Source organism: Lissotriton helveticus, chromosome 2_1 (assembly GCF_964261635.1).
Source record: "Lissotriton helveticus chromosome 2_1, aLisHel1.1, whole genome shotgun sequence".
Taxonomy (NCBI): domain Eukaryota; kingdom Metazoa; phylum Chordata; class Amphibia; order Caudata; family Salamandridae; genus Lissotriton; species Lissotriton helveticus.
In genome coordinates, this window is record NC_136059.1 from 1,237,194,968 (window position 1) to 1,237,214,281 (window position 19,314).

The 19,314-nt window shown below is 42.5% G+C and overlaps 1 long non-coding RNA gene across 1 annotated transcript; it reads right to left on the reverse strand.

The window, feature by feature from the left end:
* Positions 1–303: 303 nt before the first annotated feature.
* LOC144819708 (uncharacterized) lies at positions 304–17,472 on the reverse strand. The gene is made up of 4 exons (XR_013607526.1): positions 17,402–17,472; positions 10,737–10,775; positions 6,447–6,638; positions 304–478 (listed from the first exon to the last, which is right to left on the reverse strand). It is a non-coding gene; the product is annotated as an uncharacterized LOC144819708 (long non-coding RNA).
* Between the last annotated feature and the right edge of the window lie 1,842 nt (positions 17,473–19,314).

A 19,314-nucleotide genomic window follows, 5' to 3' on the forward strand; every position in this document is an offset into this window, starting at 1 on the left:
GATTACTACAATTATCTGGAGATATGAGACTCTTGTGAACAAAACAGGGCAAATAAAATCCTAAAAAACAGCTATATTGGAACCAGGGTTCTTTACCTGTGTTTGTATACCCTACCAAATGTGGTAGATATTTTATTCAAGATAACTTAAAAGCCTGAGTATGAAAGGTAGTGTCTAAAGCCACATATTGCAGTGAGCTCTGGTTGAGTTGTTGCTTATGAAATGTAAAATAAGTATGCCGGAAACAACTACTTGCAGACACTTTTCCAAGAAGAGTAAAAAAGAAAACACATCAAGCCACAATGTTGTTCTGAAGAATTGATTTATTGAAAGAAAATCTTCCTGAAAAGAACAGTCTAAACATAAGATACAGCTTTTTACATTCTTTAGGAGGATAGACCTCCACTTATTCCAAAAGGGATGTTTTCTTTCTGATAGTAAAGAGCGCACACTTCTTTTCAGAACCTCTTTTCTCTTTCTGTAAAGAAACACAGTCATATTAGTTTATAGTATATTGAAGATGTAGCATTGAGTTCAACTATTTTTGCACAGCACCCAGAGTAATGTCCATAACAGAGATGAAAATTATGCAACTCATTAATATTATTAACTTCTAAGTCTGTTTTCTATACTTATAAATTATCTATATTATAGAAACCAATTTAAAATGCTAACTCCATATGCGGCTTCTTGCATGTGACTAATCTTAACCTTTCTTGTTCCCCCTAATCTCCCTATTCTGCTTCACGATTCCATTCATTCAAGCTGCTCAGATCATACCTAGGGACTTGAATCCTATTCAGACAGAACCCCATCAACTATCTTCCCCCTGTCAAAATGACTCTTGCACACCCATTCCCTCACTTTGTCCATTAGTGTGAATATGTTGAGATGTATATATGTAAATATAGTAGGTTGTCTATCCTGTGTTTGGACTTGCAATCAATAGCTATCATCTATCCAATTCAGACAAGCTGTATATAATCTTTTATACTCAGATTCTATGGATATATATTGAATTTCTAGCCAAAATGTTTATTATTCTTTCTGAATATAGTTATTGAATAAACATATTGTTGAGATGAGAAAGTACGGTTTGAAAACCATTGGTGGAAGCTTTAGAAGGTAATAAATACAATTGACAAAAGACAAATTATAAAAAGCACAGTTAAGCATACTTGTGTTTGAGAGGATTATCCCTGGGAATGACTGAGGGGTCATTCAATCAATCAATCATTACATTTGTAAGCACGCTACATACCCGTGAGGGTCTCAAGGCGCTGGGGGAGGTAGGGGGGGCTGCTACTGATCGAAAAGCCAGGTCTTGAGAAGTTTTCTGAAGGCCAGCAGGTCCTGGGTCTGTCGTAGGTTGGTAGGGAGTGTGTTCCAGGTCTTGGCGGCGAGGTAGGAGAAGGATCTGCTGCCGGCGGTGTTTTTCCGGATGCCTGGAACTGTGGTGAGGGTGAGGTTGGTAGAGCGGAGGCTGCGGGTGTAGAAGCTGAGTTGGTCGTTGAGGTATGCTGGTCCGGCGTTGTGTAGGGCTTTGTGTGCGTGGATGAGGAGTTTGAAGGTGATCCTGCTGTTGACGGGGAGCCAATGCAGGCCTCTCAGGTGTGGCGTGATGTGGCCGCGTCGGGGGACGTCGAGGATCAGTCGTGCCAAGGCGTTCTGGATGCGTTGGAGCCGTCTCAGGAGCTTGGCTGTTCCTGCGTAGAGGGCGTTCCCGAAGTCCAGTCTGCTGGTGACGAGCGCCTGGTGACGTTTTTTCTCGTATCGGAGGGGATCCATTTAAAGATCCTGCGGAGCATTCGGAGGGTGTTGAAGCAGGAAGCGGATACAGCGTTGACCTGCTTGGTCATGGAGAGGGCAGAGTCGAAGATGACCCCCCGGTTGCGTGCGTGGTCGGTGGGTTTTGGGGCTGTTCCTAGTGATGTTGGCCACCAGGAGTTGTCCCATGCTGTGGGGGTGGGGCCGAGGATGAGTACCTCTGTCTTGTCAGAATTCAGCTTCAGCCTGCTGTCCTTCATCCATTCGGCAACGGCCTTCATTCCTCTGTGGAGGTTGGCTTTGGCGGTGTGGGGGTCTTTGGTGAGGGATATGATCAGCTGGGTGTCATCGTAGGAGATGATGTTGGGACTATGTTGTCATGCGATGTGGGTGAGCAATGCCATGTAGATATTGAACAGGGTCGGGCTGAGGGATGATCCCTGTGGAACGCCGCAGATGATCTCGGTGGTCATGGAGCGGAAGGGTGGGAGGCGGATGCTCTGGGTTCTGCCGGAGAGGAAGGATGTGGTCTAGGCCTTCTCTTGGATTCCGGCGTCATGGAGGGGGGCTGTTAGGGTGCGGTGGCAGACCGTGTCAAAGGCTGCTGATAGGTCCAGAAGGATGAGGGCGGCTGTTTCTCCTTTGTCCATAAGGATCCTGATGAGGGCGGTCTCGGTGCTGTGGTTGCTGCGGAAGCCAGATTGGGAAGGGTCCAGGATGTTGTTGTCTACGAGGTAGCGGGTCAGCTGTCTGTTGACTATCTTCTCCACGACTTTCGCCGGGAAGGGGAGCTGGGAGATAGGCCGGAAGTTCTTGAGGTCGTTGGGGTCCACCTTGGGTTTCTTCAGTAGGGTGTTGCTCACGGCGTGCTTCCAGCTCTCTGGGAAGGTTGCTGTCTCGAAGGAGATATTGATTGTTTTCCAGAGATGGGGTGCGATGGCTGTGCTGGCTTTGTTGAAAACGTGGTGAGGGCATTGGTCAGATGGGGATCCGGAGTGGATGGAGTTCATGGTCTTGATGGTGTCTTCGTTGCTGACGTTGGACCAGGCGGTCAGGCAACTGGTGCGGGTAGTGGTTGTAGGGGTGGTGGTCTTTGCGGTGGGCGTGGGGGTGGTGGTGTTGAAGCTGTTGTGGATGTCGGTGATCTTGCAGTGGAAGAAGGTGGCCAGTGAGTTGCACAGGTCTTGTGATGGTGGAATGTCGTTGGTGTTGGAGCTGGGGTTGGAGAGTTCTTTCATGATGTTGAAGAGCTCGTTGCTGTTGTGTGCGTTGCTGTCTAGGCGGTCCTTGAAGGCGGTCCTTGAAGACGGTCCTGATGAGTTGGTGGTGTCTGCGGGTGGCGTTCTTGTGGGCTGTGTAGCTGTCTGGTGTTCGGTCGTGGAGCCATTTCTTCTCCAGCTTCCGACAGGTGCGCTTGGAGGTCCGGAGGTCTTCGGTGAACCATGCGGCTTTCTTGTTGGTGTGATTGGAGGCGGAGGTCTTGAGTGGGGCGTGGGTGTCGGCGCAGTAGTTGATCCACTGTTTGAGGTTGATGGCGGCGGTGTCGGGGGTCGGCGGGGTCGGCGGGTGGTCCCAGGGCGAGGGTGGTGGCCAATTGGTCCTCGGTGACCTTGCCCCAGCAGCGGCGTGGCGTCTGTTGGGTGCGGTGGTGTGTGGTGGGTTTCCTGAAGGTGAAGTGGACGCATCTGTCGTCTGTCCAGTGGGGTTCAGTGGTGTGGTTGAAGGAGACGTGGGGACTTGCGGAGAAGATGGGGTCCAGTGTGTGTCCAGCGGCGTGGGTGGGTGTCGTCACGAGTTGTTTGAGTCCCAGGTTGACAAGGGTGTTGATCAGGGCGGAGGAGTTGCCATCGTTGTTGTTCTCAAGGTGGAAGTTCAGGTCCCCGAGGAGGATGTAGTCCGTGCTGATTAGGTCGGCGATGGAGTCGCTGAACTGTGGTCGGGGTCCAGGTGGTCTGTAGATGAGTGTTCCTCTGAGGGTGGTGTTGGGGTCGGTGTGGATCTGGAAGTGCATGTGCTCGGCGGTGGCGAGGGTGTCGTTGGTGTTGGTTGAGACTCTGAGAGTGTCCTTGTGTATGATGGAGATTCCCCCTCCCAATCCGTTGGTGCGGTCTCTGCAGGAGATCTTGTAGCCCTCTGGGATACTTATGGCGATATCTGGTGCCGAGGTGGTGTTCAGCCAGGTCTCCGTCAGGAAGGCGATATCAGGGGCGGTTGAGTCGAGGAGGTCCCCGAGTTCAATAGCGTGCTTGCGAGCGGAGCGGGTGTTGAGGAGGATGCATCGGAGGTGGTTAGGTTCTCTTGCTGATGGTTTGGCGGGCCAGATGCTGGTGAGGCTGCAGTTCCGGCAGGTGAAGGGCCCTTGGGTGCGCCTCGGGGTGGCCTGGTAGCAGGAGTGATCTCGTGCGGGGTTGAGTGCGTGGAGGGTGCTGGAGTTGTAGTGCAGCCTGGTGTTGTGGCGGCTTCGGGGTCCAGGAGTTCTGGCGCTGGGCGCGGTCCAGGCGTGGACGGGCGCAGACGGGCTTGCCTTTGGCGCACCAGCGGCGCGCCCGCTGCGTGTGGCCGCTGCGTGGCCTCCATATAAGGGGATGTGGGAGGGAGGGGCAGCTGGGAAATGGAAGCGGGCGGCGAATGGGAGCGCGGTGGGGACGGGGCCACAGGGGAACAGTGGCGGGAGGGGACAAAAAACTGCAAAAGAACACGGTACAGACAGAACAGAGATTACAAAATGCGCAGAATCGCCAAAAAACCACTGGGAACAAATTACAGGCACAGGCAGGCGGTCAGCACGATCAGGGGCACAGCAGGATCGAACTAGCGATCTGCAGCAGCAAGGGGGGGAGGCACTGGCAGACAGGCGGAGCTGTGCAGCAGTGGGGGAGCGACCTGGCCTGCAGGTAGGGTCATTGGGGTCATTGGTTAGAATTGTTAATAAAGGTTTTCTTGTCACCCAGTGGGTGCTATGAAGTCTGGATGAGAGGAAATGCATCTTTCCACTCAACATTTCAAAGAGTGAAATATAAAAATAAGTCTTTAATGTCCAAGATTGATAAATTGGGATCACTCAATGAGGTGGTGCTACAGATTATTTTCTTCCCAACTCATGCTTTCCAGTGGCAGTGCAAGATGAACATTTTGAAGGTGGGTGTAATTTGCATTACTACAAAATACTAAGATGCACACCTGGTTCACCAAAGACCTCAACAGTGCAGTGATCTGCATGTAGTTAAAACCAAGGGGCATATTATCAAGGCAGGCGAAATGAAATTATCGCTGCTTTTGCAGCCATTTTCATCCGCAAAGCGGCAATAATTTCATTGCCCTATTAGCAAGCTGTCGCTAACATCAGTTAGCGACAGCTTTTAGTTGATAGAGAGCGGTTTGGGGACCGCTTTGCATGTCAGCGATATTTATCGCTAATTACATGCAAAGTGGGCGTACCCAACCAGTTAGCGACTGAAAGCAGTTGCTAAAGTTGCTATCGCCTATTAGCAAGGCAGGCATAGCGAGAGAAAAAAATTGTGCTAAGCGCGAATATCGCTGAAAACCAACGCCTGCTCAGACCAGTTCTTAACCTGTATATCCAATGGGAGGTGGATATTCAGGTTAAGACCCTGTTAGGGACAATGTCTGATTATCGCTGGATTCCCAGCAATATTCACACATTTCGCCACTTTCGCCGGTTATTTTATCACATTGGAGATAAACGTTGCTAATAGCACGTTATCTCTGCGATAAAATTCGGTGATGCTTGGCGAAAAAAATGTCGCTAAGCTTCTTTAGCGATAAATATCGCTAGTTGTTGATAATATGCCCCCTAGTTTTATAAAGTGTATCTGAACAAATAGAAACATAATCAGGTGGGAGCTTTACACAGGATGCTGCTGATAGCATAAAAAAAAGAGTTTCTACTGCATGGAAAGAACAAAGTCCCAAGAGTACTAGCCATACTGAAATAAACGGTGACCAACCAGTATTGGAAAGGGATCACAATCTGCATCCAGTTAACAATAAACTACCCCAAATGTTTAATCCACATCTTCTGATGTTCAAGCCAGTGTCCTGAAGAGGCTGGAGAGAGAAGAGTGGAGTTTGTCAGCTATGTTTATATTGTTTCTTCATTTGCTTCCCACTGTTTAAATTGAGATTGATTTTTGAGAAATGTTGGATTTGTTTAAATACAGTGATTGGAATGTGCTTGATGCGTCATTGACTTTCTGTAACCTAATTTTCTATACATTATATGGCCTCATGCCAAATGAGCATGTGAATAACTATTTTGCATCTAATAACATTTTAATAAAGACATGCTTGTTTGGGAGGGTGGGGTAATCAGAACTTTTATTGTAATACTCACAGCGCTAGGGAAGCAATGTGGTAGGACTATGTACAATATTGTGCTATAACAAAAGTATAGCGCTACTAGGTATATTTGTGCACCTGCCCTTGGGGTTGGTGTTATTAACACACACTTTGGTGAACATGCTTGTTTTTCTAACCACCATAAAGAGTTCTTTCATCTTTCATTATTCCTATATCTATCAATGCTATAAATGAGGACAAAGGTGAAACATTAGTGTGGTTGTGTTGATTTCTGATTGTTGGCCTCTTGTTTAAAAGAGGGTCCCCACACAAAATGATGAAATATTTCTATGTTGTTTATTGGTGCATGCATCACATACCTGGTTTCCTATTTAACCTTGAGCTGTGGAAGCCTTGGTCGTAGTGGGAGTAGTTGTTGTTGGTGTAGTAGTGGTTGGAGTAGTAGTGGTTGGAGTGGTAGTCGTTGGAGTAGTGGTGGTTGGAGTAGTAGTGGTTGGAGTTGTTGTACGACGATGATAATGATGCTTCTTCTGCCATTTTTTTTCATGCGACTGGGAAACAGAACACACAATAAAAAATATACAACATTCAAATAAATTATAATACAGATGTACATAAAAAGACATCAGACTATAATCTTAGGAGATATGTATCAAGGTTTTTTTCTCATTAGATGCACACAAAGCAGAACATATCAACCAAGGCCTACAGGCCCATTGGAATAAATGGGAAATTACATGCGCAATTTGCGAGTACCAATACGTCCTCGCAAATTGTGTATGCAATTTCAGGGTGCAGGGGTGTCAAAAGGGCACCCTGTTGCACCCCCTGAAATTGATCTGTGCACATATTTTGCGCACACATGCTCTAAGGGCATGTGTGTGCGCAACATGAAACTTTAAAAAATGCACAAATGTTCATTTTTCAAAGTTTTTGCAAATTACCAAGAAGTTCAACTTCATGGTAATTTGCGCCCCCTAATAGCGAAATTGCTATTTTAAAGTGGTTCTTTCATTGCATTTAAGGAATCTCAAATTGTGATTCCTTAAATGTAATCACAATTTGAGACATCACAATTATTTGCGAATTCTCAACTTGTGAGTGCCTTGAAACTTGCTGCATCCCTTTTTGTGAGGGCAAATGGCTGATTTTTGCGAACTGCACCGTTTCGCTCACAAAAATGGTAGATGCATGTGCCTGAAAGTGGCCTAATTGCAAATACTTATGAGATGAGCTGCTGCTTTCCTCCACATTATGTTAGCACAGAATCTTAACTACTTTACATGGATGTAGATTTCTGAATTGCAGGATTTCACAAATCTTTACAAAGGTATTCCAAAAAAGGGTTTGATATGTTTGGCTTGTATAAAGCGCTATTAGCATGAATGACTGGACTCTAAATCGAATAATTCATTGATATGATGAAACAATAGTGGGTAACAGAACGTGTTAAACAATGTTGCTACATCATAAAGAAATTCCAGGCTGCTCTAGCTGAGCACTGTGAGATCCTGTCAGACCAGTGCTGGAAAACAAGGAGCACAGCTTCTGGAGGAGAGGAAAGGCACAGAGCAGTGAGGTTGGTCGGCAGGATGACACTAATTGTCTTTTTCTTAAATTTGGACAGGGAGGACAGGTCATCTGTATTACTCCTCTGTCCCTATATAGCAGGTAAAAGCAGGGGCAATTGATTTTGGAGCCATATATGACATAAAATTATAGATGGGTAAGAAATTGATTACAGTGATATTTTTTCACCTTGGAGAGATAGGTGACATTATAGACGGCTTGAGCTTTGCTCTTGCTCACTATTTGATAGCCCTCTGAACACCTTATTGAAAAAAACATTCCCATATTTCATGTTACCCATCAATAATTCTATTTGTTATGTGTGGTTCCTATAGAGAGCCTTTGGCATAAACAACTGGATTCTAAATCCAGTAATTTACTACTATGATGTACCAATAAAGGGTAACAGAACTTGTTAACCGCTGTTGCTACATCAGAAAAGAATTCTAGACTTCTCTGTCTGGGATCTCTGAAAGCTTTGTCAAAGCAGCACCACCGATCAGTGTGCACACCTTCTTGAGGCTATGGAAAGGAAGGCATGGAGAGTTGTTGGGAATGAGTGGCAGGAGCCCTTGTATATTGTTTAATATTTGGGACAGGGAAGCGAGCCTAGGACTTCCTCATTACTCCTCTGTCTCTAGCAGTTGAAAGCAGGGGCAGATGTATTTAAAGGCCATACATAATATAAAAGTATAGCAGTTTTAAAAGTGAATTATGAAGATGTTACCCATCTACCATATATAATTCCATATATGATATATCCTTTTCATTTGAAGTCTCTATCCAAATACCAGACTTTCATTACCCACTGCTATGACAGTGAAGAGTGAAAGACAAAAGCTGTTTGCCATTGTTGCTACATCATAAAGGAATTCCAAACTACTGTGACTATGCAGTCTGGGAACCTGTCAGGGCAGTGCCGGTACTCATGTTGCTATGGTAAGGAAATGGGAGGAAGCTCCCTGGGGTTTGTGGGGAGCAGGAGGCCAGTTTTCCTAAAGGATTTGAGACTGGAAGGGGAGGCCATCTTATGTACGGCTCCCAATTAAACCTTCGTCCTCAAGCAACAGTTGAAAGCAGAGCACACGATTCTATGCATCATACATAACCTAAAACTAAAGCTCAATAAAAGTAAATAACACTGATGTTTTTCATCAAGAGGTTCTGACTGACATCATAGAGATCACAAACGTTGCTCTTGTTATTAATTGATGTTACTCAGGACCTCTTGGAGAAAAACATCTCTGATGTTCACTGTTCTATCTATAATTCTATATATTAATCACTTCTTACATAAATGTGAAATGTTCTCCACAATTGTCTTTTTTTTTTTTAGTGTACCAGTGCACATGGGATAATACCATCTGATGCGTACAATCACATATTTCTGTTTCTATCATTTTTCCCCAAAGGAAATTATTTTTCACAAATGATAAAGATCTTCTCCTTTTCCATCAGTTTTGAGGATTTTGATTTCCCATTCACACTCAAGAAAGAGATGTACTTATTGTCTTCACAGGATTAAATATCCAAGCATTTCTAAGATTGCAATAGGTTACAAGCATGTGAATGTGAATATTACCAATATTAAGAAAATCATTGGTATGTGGGTTGTTCCTAAAATTTCAGGGCATCCTTTTGCTGCAGTGCCCACTTCCTGTCTCTGGGGAATTATAATATGCAATATCAACCAACTTGGGCTAATATTATGCATGTGTAGATCCATTTATGAGTGTAACTTCAGGTTTTTAGAATACCAAACTTGAATTTACAATTATTAATACATGTGAGACTTATACCCAAAAAGGGTACATTTATGGAGTCCATCATCAAACATTTTCTTGCAGCAGAAAGTGACTGCTCTCCATTCGTTTATCACATTGCCATTGATCTAATATATTCATTACAGGTGCCTATTTCCCACGCATAGGCCTGAACAAATGAGAGCACGAAGATTTCAGTCTAACAACAAAACAGTGTGAAGCATCTGTTCTACTGATGAATGGAGCTTTGATTTATAAAGTGTTTTATCCCTCATCATGAACCTGATTTCCAAAAACATGCACTAAGAGGATTCACTCGTCTAGGATTGAGAAGTAAAACACGATACGCATGTAGAAATATTACAGTTTGACTGCTTAGTTAGACCCAGGACTTTAAAACACACTTGTGAGATAGATATAATGCGTCAAGCCTTTACAATACAAGCTATTCATTGGAACATATCTAAAAGGACACCATGGGCCATATCATGATGGGCTTTAATGGTGCAGCTCAAATCTCAGCGCCTAGTTTATGTTTCTGCGAAGCAAAAAGTTAATTGATTTAACCTGATTATTTTCTGGGTTACTTCTTTATTTTATGATATAACTGATTTGAAACAGTGAGCAAGATTTTCCTCTTTTATTTCTGGTCTGTGCTGACTGAAAATAGCATACTAAGTCAGAGAAATATCGGGTTGAATTAATTCACTTTATGCCCCACAGGTGCATAAAGTAGGTGCTGGACTCACCTCTGAAGTGGACCCATTTAGCCAGATTCAACAGGAAAACACATTAAGACTTAATTATATATGAATTGCTGACATATTGCATATCTGTCCAATGTATCTAGGAATAAAGTAAAGTAAAAAGTCAATGGAATGTCAAAAATCAAACATTGATCCAGACTGTCTCTCTACCCCCTCTGGGATTACTTGTCTTCCTTTCCAGGGAATTAGCAGTGGATATTTACTGTTCTATCTCAAAGAATGTCACAATGTGGATATGATTGGTCCATGTCTCTCATAGTCCTGGCAAACATGGAATGGGATACTAGTCAAAGTAAGTACCATTGATTCAAATTGAATTGTTTCTTCCTTTTATTTTATTTAAGTGCCTTATTCATGGTCCAGGTGGTGTAGAATGTAAGATCATTCAATCCCAGAAGCCTGAATATTATCAACAGTCAGTCCATAAAAAATATTTTATAAAGACTGGCAAATCAGATACAATGAAACAACAAGAAAAATAAGCATACAGAGATAGAGGCCAGGGTCACTGAAGGATGTAAGAAACTATTGCAGAATGTCTCATACTTACACCACTGTCACTTGCACTCCTCTCATCACGTTCAAAGGCCTGGAAACGAGGAAAGCCAAAAATGTTGAAGAAAAAAATGTCCGTAGTCAGGTGTATTTGAGGTGCAATGTAATGCAAGAGCGACACTTTTATCAACCATTAACTCACCACTTGTCACTGAAATGTTCAGCTACCCTCTAAACCTGCCTCAATGGCATAACAACGCTTTCCCCTCCATCAGCTCCCATGCTGAGTCCAGCTGCTACTATTTTTAATTTTTTTAAATTGAAAACCATATAAAATACATAGATTTAAATCCAGATATACATCCTTTAAAATTCATCAATAACATCTGAAGGGGTAATAGATAATATCAATTAAACAAAAAACAGCACATCTAGTAATTAATAAGCAGGAGGATCCTAAAAAAACATTGTCAAACCGTAAGATAAAAAGAACACCTAGAATCTCAAGACTTATGTCCACTGCCTCCAAATACACTGATAAAATGACATGAAGTATATTATCCATGTTAAAATTCCAGGTTCTAAGATTCATGAAAATAAGGACAGATTGAAGGGAAACAGCAGATTATATACTAACTTTAGAGATCACAGTCAAAATACAGTGTCCAGATCTTCTCAAATTTCTTAAGTCCACCAGTTCGTGAAGCATAGGTTCGTTCGCTTCTTTAAACCTGACCCATTTTCTGGACCCATTCAATATTAGATGGAATTAAATACGTTTGCCATCTTTGAAGTAGAAGTGATCTGGCGACATCCATGCCAATATATAAAAGTTTAGTCAACTTCTCGGGTAACCGAAGATCTGGATCATAACCCCACACTATCAGTCAATCGTTAACCCCAATTGATATAAAAAATTCTGTTGCCAGATAATCAAAAATATCGCTCCATAACTTCTGGATCAAGGGGCACTGTAATATTACATGAGTACAGTTGGCTACAGGGTGAATATGGCACCGGAAGCACTGCCCCGATTGATTGGGATAAACCTTGGTGATACATCAAGGAGTTCTTTACAATAGCCACTTGCTGAAATATAACATCCTTCTCCAGTAAGCCCCTCTAACTGAACTAAAATTTAAATTATTAATTGTAGACCACATATTTGCTTTAATTTCCTCAGTCCTCATTTTTACCCCATTTTGTTATGGCATCAACCCCTATAACTGCTGCTAAGCAATTTTTCCAAACCACTGGCTTTTTCACTACCCTATCTTCCATCAAGTCATTGACTAACTGTTTCTGGCCACTAATCTGAAGCAGATCAAGTTTGCTAAAGAATTCACTGAGAATAATATGTGACCCAAGGAGGAGTAAATCGCTGGGGGTTAATTGAGACATTTCGCTAACATTCAACCATCTATCATTCCGGAGAAAATCGGAGAGTTTATGAAAACCAACCTTGGTCCAATTTTGGGGTCGATTCCGATCCGGTAAAATCCCCGTCCGTACGAATCGTATCCGGAGCCGTTTCCGTACGACTCGTACGGACGCCGTACGACCGGACGATTCCGATCCCGATCGGCCGACCTGGACGCGATTCGTACGGTACACGTCGATTCGTACGGAAAAGCGCACGATCACCTACACTCTGTACGGCACGTACCCCCCATGATCGCAGGGGTACGGCGCGTACCCCTGCGATCATGCGGGGTACGTGCCGTACACCCAGCGTACATGGGGTACGTGCCGTACACCCACCGTACATGGGGTACGATGCGTACCCCATGTACGCTGGGTGTACGGCACGTACCCCGCATGATCGCAGGGGTACGGCGCGTACCCCTGCGATCATGGGGGGTACGTGCCGTACCCGGGGGGGGCGTTCCGTACCTGTTTCGGCGCGAACTGTGCGTTTACGACTGTTTTCAGCTCCCGTAGGAAAAGGGTCGTACGGTGCGTACCCGATACGAATCGTACTTGCTGGGTCGTAAAAACTAGCCGCGATGTCGCGTACAGCGGGGTCCGAGTGAGATTCGTACGGAGATTTGAGTCGTACGGAGTCCTGTACGACTCGTACGGAGTTCAGCACCTAGTACGGATCGTACTTCATCGTACGTACGGGACGTCTACGGATACGATTCGTACGGGGAAAAAACGCCCCGTACGACGATTCGGAGCGCATTTTACCGGATCGGAATCGACACCTTTGTGTAATTAAAAACAAATCTCTAATACCTACTGAAAGAAGAAGATCAGCTATTGGGGTTGTGACATTAAGAACTGGAATAAAATACTGTCTACAAAATGCCTGACGTTTATTAAAAAAACAATGTAAACACTTATATCTTACTAATTTAGGAGATCTGAATATTGATTATGGGCAGTGGATCTGAATTCCTTTACATATTAAATTCATGAAGAAGTTAATAAAAAGACCGGACTGTTAACCCTGCTTAAATCTAGACATGTATTGTGCAAAATATGCAAAATAGTATTTCCTCAAATTGGCAAGCGCTAAGCTGCCATCTTCCAATTTCTCATATAAAGTGCTAAGTCCAATTCAGGAAACTTTCTTGTCCCAGAGGAACGATGTAAACATTGACTCTAATTTCATAAAAAAGGAGTTCCCTAAAACACAGGGAATTGCTTAAAAAAGGTAATTAAACAGTGGAAGCACTGGCATTTTGATCAAAGCGACCCTACCGAGAATGGTTAAAGGGAGAGAATTCCATTGTGTAAATAAGTCCTGGACTTTTCGTAACGATGGGACAAAATTCAAATCATATAGTTCCGAAATGAATGGCAAAAATAGACCCTAGGTACCTCTTGGGATTAGAATTTAGGCACAGAAGAATATCGGGGTGTAAAACCCTGGATGCACACCCACACAAAATTATTTCTGTTTTTCTTTTATTAATTTTGTAGCCACCGAACGACTCATAAAGGTAAAAAATCTGGAAGACTTTTGACTGCACTTCCTCCTCCGGCTTTATAATAAGCATAATGTCATTGGTGTATAATTTAACTTTACCCAAGGTTGGAAGCGGAGGGCAAATATCCTCATTATTCCTGATTGCTATCGCGAGAGGCTCAATAAAAAAGGCGAATGGCACCGGGGATACCGGGCATACTTGTCTGGTTCCCTTTTAACTTTTGCTTTGCGGACCTGAGTGGCATTAATGATAATATTGGACTCTGCATTCATATATAATTTCTTAAACAACCCTGTAATTTTAGAGGGTATGCCATATTGCGATAAAATACAAAATAAAGTCTCCCAAATAACCAAATCAAATGCCTTCTCGGCGTCTAAAAAAAGTACTAATGCTGGAATCTTCCGGGTCTCCAAATAGTCCAGTGCCTCCACTAAAAAATGTGTATTGGTTCCAAGCTGCCTCCCGGCTATAAAACCATTCTGATCAGGATGGATTAAATGCACGGTGATCCCATTAAAAAGATTGGCTAAAGTTTTGTAATTAATTTGTAGTGAGAATGTAAAAGCATTATCGGGTGATATGAGTTCCAGCTGCTACCAATGACGAGCTTTGAATCGCTATCCTGACCACCGTCTCAGATGCCACTCCTTTGACAATGAGGCATTTGTTAATTTACAACTGCTGCAAAATAGGGCCAAAATAAGGTACAATCTGCCATGTGCATTTCACACACAGCTCACTCATTCACCATTATTCTGGGAGCGTGACGTTATCAACAGTCTATTGTAGGACTTCCTTTCCAAAATGTGGTGCTGTTATGTGATAAATGGTAAAAACCGCCAGTGGTGACATACTGCCCATTAAATAGGTAAAAACACATTTCAGCACCGAATTGCATTTCACCTACTGCCCAGTGGCAGAGAAATTGCAGTTACACTGGCTTTCCATCTACAGAAACCTGGAGAGTCACTAATGGTTGAGCTGCAAATGTGTTAAAACTGGTGCCATGGCCTTGGAGGGCTCACTACGTATTTGAGAACAGAAAGAGACACTCCATATTTTTATTTTTAACCCCTGAAGATCAAATATTACCCTGGCTGTTTCCATTTCCTTCTGATCAGGCACAGCAGTGGGTTGCCAGAATACACCTGTCAATCTTTCCAGAATAGGGACCTCTGTGTTTCAGACTCCATGGGTTCAAAGGAGGCTTTCGATTTAATTACAATCTGAAACATGAACCTTGACATAGCTATGTCCTGCGTCAGTCACAGCCAATCATATGCCATGCCTAGTTGAGCATTATTTAGTGAGTCAAGATTATACTGCATACTTCAGTTGTCCCATGCAACAGTGTGGAAAATGCAAGAAAAAACTGCCTTATTTGGAGTTTGACAGACAAGATACTTTTTCAAAACACGACGGATACATCGTCCACCATATTGCAACTCTCATAGGCTATATTGCACTTGTTATAAGGCAGATGGGAAATTCGGTACATTTGTGAAGCCCATATATTTTTCCTGGTACAAAAACATCTTTGAAAAACAAGGTAATCAATAGAGGTTGAAGAGTAATTTGTGATCTTTTCAGCCAATGAAACATCTTTTGCAAATAAAAAGTGAGTTAATTCTGCTGTTGGTAAAATGTTCTTATCGAGAAGAGGAAGCAATGAAAGAAGCACCTTGGGTGTAGAAATACCAAAGTGTGTATACGTAGCAGCTAATGAGAAATTCAGTTGATTGGCCTTGTCTATGGTATGGGCGCTACTGAAAGTGAAATGGAAAAAGTAGGCAACGAGAGTGTACATTATTAATTCTCAAACAGATAAATAATGTATAGGACTTTATCAGAATTGCGACCTTTTGTTGTACCTGAGTCATGTGAGGCACAAAACTCCTATAGAGTATCCCAAGACAGAAGTAGGGGAAGTGCAGTAGCAAAATGTTGATGGCAGGGGGCAAGATGGAACAAAGAATGGGTGGAGAGCATTAGGCTCATATGCTGGAGAAACAGTTTCAATGCAGGCAGCTCCAGTTGATTTTAACATTGTATACATACATCAAGTGGCATGATGTTATGACCACATTCTAAGCAATGTGGTTGCTTCATAGGAAGAAACCTTTCCAGCACAGAAGATTGAGAGCTCCATTAAAGACATAGAGGGAGAACAATGAAAGATAGAGGTCCTCTCTCTCAAATTCCAATATCATACATAGGATTCTGTAATCCCTGTATAAAGGCTCATCTCTAATTTCTTCATAATCTGCAACTAGTGACACACTCATTAGCCGATTATTAAGAAGAGACGTCAGAACTCTACTTTTATACATAATTACAGTTGAGTTCTGACTTCACAATGCCTGCTGCCATAGCCAGCAGCTAAAGTGATAGGCAGGTCAGGTCACCAAGCATTGTTAAAGCAGCTGTTTAAAGCACCGAAGCCAGAAAGTTGCTTTACTTTTTTCTATTCTGTTTAATAGGTTACAATGACAAGGAGAAAGAAGATGTTAACTTTTTTCACTTCTTAGATTGAGAAACACAAGAATCTTTCTAAGTGTTTCTGCGTATTCCGAGATACTCCAGCATACACGATAAGGGAATTGCAAGTAAACTCCGAGTTCAATAACCTCATAATGGAACTCGGCCTTCGGCCTAATTCCTCACTATGGTTATGGAACTCCTCAGTGACTTGCAATATCCCTATTATGTACGGCATGGGGTACTTTATCCATTATATTACACTTTTTGTTTCTCATTTTAGTAAACTGTTTTGTTCTTAAGTCTTGACGTGTGCTAAAAGAATTTTCTGGGGGTGAGTGCTTGTATTGTCAGCGCTCCGTCCATCATTTCCTTTGGTTTTTCTTTGTTCGTTATAAGTTGGCAGGGTATGCTCAGACGTGAGTCCCTTACTCACTTTGCCACTGGATTCAAGCAAGCCGGGTTGAAGAAGGCTGAAATGCCAGAAACCGGTCCTCGGTAGCTTGTTTACAGTCCAGGGAAGGCATGGCTTGGCAGTTCGGGCTGGACTGTTCCCAAGAGGCACAGGGTCAGACTGATTTGCATATGGCCATGTCTGAACTGGGGTGGCAGAGTGGGCTAAAGAATGGTGATGGATTAAACCCAGATCAGTTGACTGGGGGTGAGTGCTTGTATTGTCAACGCTCCGTCCATCATTTCCTTTGGTTTCCCTATTATGTACGGCATGGGGTACTTTATCCATTATATTACACTTTTTGTTTCTCATTTTAGTAAACTGTTTTGTTCTCAAGTCTTGATGTGTGCTAAAAGAATTTTCGGAGTGCACACTGCTAGTTTAATGCCCTCTCTCCCCTTATCAGCCCACGCTGCACAGTAGAGGCTTTAACAACCAGTATAGTAATATCACTTATATTAGCTTTGGATAATTCAGAGTGGTTTTTCCAAACACTGGTATAAACTGGTGCTGTCCACCTGCAACTTATGCAATTTCAAAACAAAATATCACACACTGCACATGCCCTATCATCACTTCAAGACTGTTCAATATTTAATGTAATTCTCAAGCACAGACAAATATTGAAACACTTCAAGCACCCGGACAATCCAAAATCACCATTTGAGCCATAAGAGTGCAGTAGGACGTGTTTGAATTCCCATTTTTGGGAGTCAGACTACCACACATATGAAAAGGGAGCTATCTACTTATCAACAGAAGCACAAACAATATTCTCACTAAAAACAATGTAGAGTGAGATTAACAAAGTATTACATGTCTACTAATGTCCCACACATCATCACTCACCGCAATGCAGACGGCTAAGGCCAGAAGGCAGGACACCACAACCAAGGTCCTCATCTTTTATGAGTGGTATCTACAAGGAAATATGAAAAAAACTAATGGTTAATAAAGAGTACATTTCTGACGTTTTAGCCATTATCTCCGATGGTGATTGGCAGGAAAGGTGCACCTAAATTAAATTTTGTTGGAGATTAAAATAGGCTCCATATTTATAAATGTATCCTATATTCAACACCACTGAGTTTATGCAGCAAAGTAGGACTAAACTATACAGTAGTGAAAAGAAAATTATGTGGCAATCCACGGGCAATTTAATGGCACTGAGGCAATGAAATGTAAGTATGTGGCACACTTTGTGGCAATATCATGTAGGTATTTTAATATTTAATACACTTTCATATAACATGGATCCCAGTACAAAAACATTGGTTTCTTGATTTTACAAAACTATAAAGATTTAGCATTGGATATCTAAAAAGGCTTTTCACAGAGAATGAAAACAAAATCTTGTGTACAAGCACAGATGCTATTAGCATTTGCCTTTTCACCATCTAGAGTAAGGCACTGTGTGAAACAGATGCAGTGGGGCAAGGTTAAGAAAACAATCTTATCTATACAGACCTCCTGTGGTGAATGGTATGCCTCACTTATTCAGTACCTCACATATATGCTTTACAACTTTTCTTCAGTTTTTTGCCTGCTCCATTTCACGCAGTAGCATCTCTGGTAACATCTCTATGCGTTAACAGAAATCCCCCTGTAAACAGACAAAATCCCTTTTGCCAACCCAATTATAGAAGGTGTGTCCCGTATCTGGGCAAAACCTTTCACCTGACTGCATGCGTGATACAGCTGTCAGGGCCTGAAGGGTGGCCCTTTAGCACAATAAAATGTGAATCGTACTGCAAAACTGTTTGCTGCATTTTAATAACTTTTGATCTATTAGAGAAAGAAACTATTTTTAGAATCTTTAAAATATTCAGATTTTGGTGAAATATGTGGCTGGAGCAGCTAATAAATGATTCAGCAGAAATTTTGCTGCTATGCCATACATTTTTTACACAGGCCCTGCCTATAGTGATGTAGGTTTGCCTTACAGTTTGAAAGTTCTTTAATTGCATTTTCCATATGATTGTGCATGATTAATATGAGATAGTGCCATTTAATAAATTGAGACAAAATGGCCAGATGTAACAAGCAGACAAATATGTTTAGTCTTTTGTTAGCTGATCAGTTTGCATTTTGTCGTCTTTTTCACTGTGCTTTAACCATATTGTGTTTTTTTAATGAAATCGAAAAACATTTATGAAGGCATTCACAATCATTCTGAGGGTCCAATTCACGAAGGTAAACTCAGACCTGAAGTCTACATTTAGAGCAGAAGCCTAACTTTAGATCTCAAGTCTAACGATAGGCCTGAAGTCTAAAGGCCCGATTCATAAAGGTAAACTTTGACCTGAAGTCTCAGTTTTTACCTTTGTGAATCGATCCCAGAGTGTGAGGCATAACTCCCTCTGGGGAAAAAAGAAGATGAAGTGTCAAGCCCAAACTCCTGTTTTCAAATTGAGTATATTAGCAGAATTTCCATATGTCAGTGAGCAAGGGGCTTTGCTTGTCTGTGTAACATATGACTAAGCAAGACACTTAACAACATTCTGCAAGCTCAAACTTTAGAGGAATCATATCCAAATGGATGTTTCATCCCAGAAATATGCCGTTTTAATTTCAACAGCTTTACAGCATTTTAAATCAAGATCACTGAACAGAAATGCATTGTGTGTTTTTTACACAGAAAGGATAAAGCACGTAAATACTAGGACTGACAAGGATTATGTTTGAAAATTGAACAGTTTAATGCCCATCTTACTCCTAGGTTTGCATCTGTGGATCATTTGGTCCAGAAAGACATGTATTAT